Genomic DNA, 6,918 nt, shown 5'->3' on the forward strand with positions numbered 1-6,918 from the left:
ACAGAAAACTACGAGATACGTACACAACATGTCATTAGTAGTAAAATCCCCATTCGACCCGGTTCGTGAGGGCCATTTGTCCCGGTTCACGAACCGGGACTAAAGGTCGTTACTAAAGCCCTGTCTCTTTAGTCCCGGTTCGCCCAGCGGTTAGGCGGGAAGTTCGACCCGCCGGTCGTGGGCTCGAAACCTGCCTAAGCGCAGTTTCCTTTTTTCTTATTTCCCGCCCCCACTGACATATGGGCCCAGGAAGACATGCTGACGTGTCATACAGGAAACTACTAGATACGTACACAACATGTCACTAGTATAAAAAAAACCATTCGACCCGGTTCACGAACCGGGACTAAAGGGTCGTTACTAAAGCCCTGTCCCTTTAGTCCCGGTTCGCCCAGTGGTTAGGCGGGAAGTTCGACCCGCCGGTCGTGGGCTCGAAACCTGCCTAAGCGCAGTTTCCTTTTTCTTATTTCCCGCCCCCACTGACATATGGGCCCAGGAAGACATGCTGACGTGTCATACAGGAAACTACTAGATACGTACACAACATGTCACTAGTAGAAAAAAACCCATTCGACCCGGTTCGTGAGGGCCATTTTTGTCCCGGTTCACGAACCGGGACTAAAGGGTCATTACTAAAGCCATGTCCTTTTAGTCCCGGTTCACCAGAAACTGGGACATATGGGGGCTCCACATGGCTGCTTGCCCAAGCAGGGGGGGCCTTTTGTCCCGGTTGGTGCCACCAACCGGGACCAAAAGGCTTCCATGCGTCAGCATTTCAGGTGCTGGTTTTTTTGTTTTTTTCTGAAGGGGGGAGGGGGGTGGGGGGGTTTGTAGGGTTAATTTACGGGTTTTGTATTGTGTTAGCTAGCTAATAGAGAGAAGTGTCCTCTCTTATCTCCGTGCTTGGTCGATGCTACATATAGAGAGGACTCGACACGCTAGCTAGCTAGTAAGCAAATGAAGGAAACTATTAAGTACAGAAGATTGTCATGAACATATACAGAAGTGATCGACCTCTCCTTTTCCGAGAGATTGGTCGAACAACAAATTTTCGTATATCTATCCGACACTACTGTCTAACATATGAACTCAACTTCCACATGCATGATGTGTTCTTACAATACCCTAACATATGAACTCAACTTCCACATGCATGATGGTATTCTCCGGCTTTACTGATGACGTGGTCAAGAAAGAATCCAGCCAATTCCTCTTGAATTGCTCGCATGAGATCTTGTGGTAGGAGTTCATTCCGCATCTCCCACATCTAATTTGAATAAGGGGGGTCAATACATATATATGAATGAAGCTCAACAGAAATGATGGTAATAAAATAAACTTGTGAATATTTTTACTTACGCACTTCATATTGTCTTTTAGAGTAGCCGCACCTATTCTTGGCTGTCGCGTTGTAGATGAACTCGCAGACATAGTATCCATAGTAATTATTCACGGCTTCCTGCACAAGCACTTTACGAGAAATAGAGGTCAATCAAACTGATAATGAAGCATTATAAATGGGCATTGATGAAAGTAGATAGAATCAACGGGAGATGCGTGGAACTAGTTAGCTAGTAGTACTTACTTTCGGGCATTTCCATCGCAGTTGCCGTGGCAGTACCGAAACTTGTGCGGTGAATACTTTCCAAACCCTGCAAGACAATAAAACAATTACTTGATATCATGAAATGAACAAAGTTGCCGATATGGTGCGATAATGATCGATTCAACTTACTTCTCGAGCATTTTAGACATGTCCGCATAGTCCTCAGGATCTTTTTGTCTCGAGTCTAAGACGTTTACTAGTCCCTGCTCAAGCTTAATCTCTAGGAGAATATAGTGGAACCTGCGCACGCATGCATAACTCATCAATTACATTAATTACTATAACCTCGAGTAATAATTAAGGGAAACCGAATATGCACAAGACAGTAACACTCACTTGAAGTTGTAAGGAAAGAGTATTGTATCTCTGTTTTGATTTATTACCAACGATCGTAGCAAGTTGTCCTCCGTTTCTTTGGCATGAAATGTAACCGTAAATTCATCTATGATATTTGTGTTAATGAAACCAATATCATACATTTCAGTTTTTCTGCATTCGACGATCATCGATCTGCATAATATAGTGAGGATAATTATATATACATGCAATGAAAGAGCTGAGCTATATATAGAGACTTAATGACAGAAGTAGTACTTACAGATAGTAGCAAGTGACCGTTAATTTATCGAAGGCATTTTGATTGAAAAACTGGAAGAACTCCTCAAATGGAACTCAATTCAACAAGGTCATGATGATCCTCTTTAACTTTCAGCGTCAAAGTATCGATTTTCTTCGTCCCAGACTTCCTGCAGGTTTCCATGTACCAATCATGAAATCTTCGCATCATCGTTGTTAGAGTAGTTCCATCTTTGACGAGAGGCTTCCTGTACTCGTATTTGAAATCGTCCACCTCCATTGTATCAAAATGTGCATCATCGGGCAGGCAATCTGCAGGATTGGTACCGGGCAAGATCCCCAGATGATTAGCGACGATATCACTAGACACCTTGAGCGGGGGGGGGGCACGATTTGTTCTCTTGTTCGCCGAGCTGGGGAATTTTTTCCCACTTCTTTGTTCTTGTAACCTTTTGTCACTGCAAGTACTTCCCGACCGCTTCGCTTCCTTATATGTCTTTTCAGTAATGCGTTCATAGTTGGTTTGCGGCGGAGACGGTGGTGGTCGCTGCAGGGCATCCAAAGTGCGCTTCGCTTTCACCGGGTCTATCTTCTCCTCCGGAGGTGGATGTCTCTTAGCTCTTCGTGTTTCGAAGTAGTCCTTCACTTGGGCTTGACAGATCTCCTCATTTTCCTGTTCGGTCATTGATGTCTACTACACAAGCTTCTTCTTGTAGACGTTGTTGGGCCTGCAAGTGCACAGGTTTGTAGGACAGTAGCAAATTTCCTCAAGTGGATGACCTAAGGTTTATCAATCCGTGGGAGGCGTAGGATGAAGATGGTCTCTCTCAAACAACCCTGCAACCAAATAACAAAGAGTCTCTTGTGTCCCCAACACACCAATACAATGGTAAATTGTATAGGTGCACTAGTTCGGCGAAGAGATGGTGATACAAGTGCAATATTGATAGTAGATAAAGGTATTTGTAACCTGAAATTATAAAAACAGCAAGGTAACGAATGGTAAAAGTAAGCGTAAACGGTATTGCAATGGTAAGAAACAAGGCCTAAGGTTCATACTTTCACTAGTGCAAGTTCTCTCAACAATAATAACATAGATAGATCATATAACAATCCCTCAACATGCAACAAAGAGTCACTCCAAAGCCACTAATAGCGAAGAACAAACGAAGAGATTATGGTAGGGTACGAAACCACCTCAAAGTTATTCTTTCGGATCAATCTATTAAAGAGTTCGTACTAGAATAACACCTTAAGACACAAATCAACCAAAACCCTAATGTCACCTAGATACTCCATTGTCACCTCAAGTATCCGTGGGCACGATTATACGATATGCATCACACAATCTCAGATTCATCTATTCAACCAACACAAAGTACTTCAAAGAGTGCCCCAAAGTTTCTACCGGAGAGTCAAGAACGTGTGCCAACCCCTATGCATAGGTTCATGGGCGGAACCCGCAAGTTGGTCACCAAAACATACATCAAGTGGCACATGATATCCCATTGTCACCACAGATAAGCACGGCAAGACATACATCAAGTGTTCTCATAAAAGACTCAATCCGATAAGATAACTTCAAAGGGGAAACTCAATTCATCACAAGAGAGTAGAGGGGGAGAAACATCATAAGATCCAACTATAATAGAAAAGCTCGGGATACATCAAGATAGTGCCATAGAGGGAACACGAGAGAGAACACGAGAAAGAGAGATCAAACACATAGCTACCGGTACATACCCTCAGCCTCGAGGGTGATCTACTCCCTCCTCGTCATGGATAGCACCGGGATGATGAAGATGGCCACCGGTGAAGGATCCCCCTCCGGTAGGGTGCCGGGAAGGGCTCCCGAGAGGTTTTTGGTGGCTACAGAGGCTTGCGGCGGCGGAACTCCCGATCTATCTTCGTCTTCGATGTTTTTAGGGTACGTACACTTATATAGGCGAAAGAAGTCGATCGGGAGGTGCTCGAGGGGCCCACCAGATAGGGGGGCGCGCCCAGTAGGGGGGGAGGGCGCCCCCCTATCTCCTGGCCTCCTCGAGGATCTTCTGACGTAAACTCCAAGTCTCCAGGATGATATTCTTCCCAAAAATAATGCTGCCGAAGGTTTCATTCCGTTTGGACTCCGTTTGATATTCCTTTTCTTCGAAATACTGAAACAGGCAATAAAACAACAATATGGGCTAGGACTCCGGTTAATAGGTTAGTCCCAAAAGTAATATAAAAGTGTATAATAAAGCCCATAATCATTCAAAACAGATAATAAAATAGCATGAATGCTTCATAAATTATAGATACGTTGGGGACGTATCAGTCATCATCTCGTATGGTAACTTCTCTGGAGTCTTGAGAGATGGACCGAATCTGTATTGCCTCCCACCTCTGGTTGTACTGCTAGACGTTGGAGCAGGCCGAGCGGCCGAGGCTGTCTTATTTCGTTGCTTACGAGGCGGAGGAGAAGGACTACGACGCGCCGGAGCAGCCGGAGCGGCGGCGGGTCTCTTCCGCCCTTGCTGACGAGACGGAGAAGGAGGAGGCTGGCTGGTCAGGCGCGTTGGCGCAGGCAGAGAAGGAGGCGGAGTGCCGCCACATGCCGGACAAGGAGGCGGAGTGCCCTGATCACTCGCCGGAGGAGGAGGCGGAGTGACCTGACTCGCTGGAGGAGGAGGAGGCGGCGGAGGCATCCAGTTCGGAAGGTTGATGAGCTCCTTCCGCCATAGGCATGGAGTGTTCAGAGCAGAATCTAGCCTAGTCTCCCGTTCACCGGTAGGGTGGTCAAGCACGAGGTCCTCAAATCCCTCCGTTATTTCGTCCACCATCACCCTAGCATATCCTTCTAGAATTGGACGACAGTGAAAAGTTGCGCCGGGTTCAGTAGGTCGAACAGAGCCGACAACCGCCTTGACTTTGTAGTTCTGCCATTGCGTCATAAGGTGGCAATCTTGAGACTCCATGATAGCATCCACGGGGTAGCTAGCAGGAGCCATGAAGACAGTCTCCAGCTGAAGCAGCTCGGTGGAAGCCACACTGCTTCTCCGCTGAGATGGTGGGGTAGCTTCGGGGGTAGCTTCGGCAGGTCGCTTGCTTCGAACTGCTTCTCGTTCCTCTAGCTTTTGTACCCTTGCGTGTAATTCCTGCAATTCGCTCTGCTCCACTTTCCTCCTCCTCTCTTGGGTTTTGTAACCACCTGCGTCCAGAAACCGAACCTTCCACGGAACGAAGCCTGGTGTGCCTCGTGTCCATCCAGGGTGCTCAGGATTCCCGAGGGCCATTGTGAGCTCGTCCTTCTCTCTATCTGGAATGAACCTCCCTTCTTGCGCTGCGGCGACATAGTCCCGACGCTTCGTGACGGGTATTCGTAGTTGCTCGCTCGTCCAAACGCACTTCCCTATTACAGGGTCCAAGGTTCTGCCAACTCCGAAGAACCAAGTCGGACGGTCTCGCCAGTTCAATGTCTCTGGTTCGACCCCTTTAGGAAGCAGGTCGTTCTCAGCCTTGGCCCACAACAGCCGGGCTTTGAGGTAGCCACCTGACCCCGTGCGATGGTGATGCTCCTTCTTCGTAGCATTTATCTTGTTTGTCGCTGACATCTTCTTACTCCTCTCCGATGTCTTGTTGGCCATAAATGTGTCCCATTGATCTCTGAGCTTCTCATACCGGCCGATGAATTCTGGTGTCTTTTTTTCTGACAAACTTTGCTTTCAGCTCATTCTTCCACCTCCTGAATAGATCTGCCATCTTCTTGAGAGCACATGACTTGATCAATGGCTCTATAACGGGATCCTCCTCTTCCGGTAGGGTGAAATTTACCTTCAGCGTATTCCAAAGATCCTCTTTCTATGTATCTTCGACAAAAGAAACTTAAAGCTCTTCCTTCTTAGGCTGATTCCATAGCTCGATGCCGATCGGGATCATGTCCCTAACAAGAACCCCGCACTGAGCAGTAAATTCGTCCTTGGTCCGGAGGGGTTCAACCGGTTGGCCATCGCGCGCGATTGCTATGATCATGAACCTTTCATCCGAGCGCACCTTTTTCTTCGGGCCTCGTCTCTTTACTGAAGTTGTGCTTGATCCGAAGGGCTAGAAAAAAGAAGAAAGATGGGAGTTAATATGTATAGATACCAAAACAATGAATGCATCAATTAGCTAGTCAGCACATGCTTAATTAATATATATATACTTGGCCAGACTCTGTTCGGTCACCGGAGCCATCATCACGGTCTCCTTCTTGCACCAACATTCGGTCACTAGAGCCATCATAATCATATCCTTCCTCCTCCGTTGTTCGATAAACGTAGCCTGCTTCATCCTCTCCTTCCAGACCATCGGTTTTGTTGAGATACGACATGACATCACCTCCGCCTGCGATTATGTCCCTCAACACCCGTTCTGCTTCCTCGTCTCGGCCGTGCTCCATAGTTTTTGCAAATATTATAACATGGAAATTATTATACAAACATGACAGATGGATATATTAGTGGCAAACATAGACCTAGCTATAGCTAATCTCAATAAGGAATTATATTAATTAGTTGCCTCGACACTTCTCTAGGGTTTGGGGTGGCCTCGGCAATGCTTCAAGGGTTCGGGGTGGCATCGACGACAACACTCTTTTAACTTGGTAAATTTGGGTGGCCTCAGCATCGCTTCTAGGGTCTAGTGTCAAAGGATTCAACAAAACTATGTCTTCATCATTAGGCAAAAGTAACCCTCGGCGATCCTCGACCCCTCGA

The sequence above is a fragment of the Triticum dicoccoides genome, chromosome 3B, assembly GCF_002162155.2.
Source record: "Triticum dicoccoides isolate Atlit2015 ecotype Zavitan chromosome 3B, WEW_v2.0, whole genome shotgun sequence".
NCBI classification, from domain to species: Eukaryota; Viridiplantae; Streptophyta; class Magnoliopsida; order Poales; family Poaceae; genus Triticum; species Triticum dicoccoides.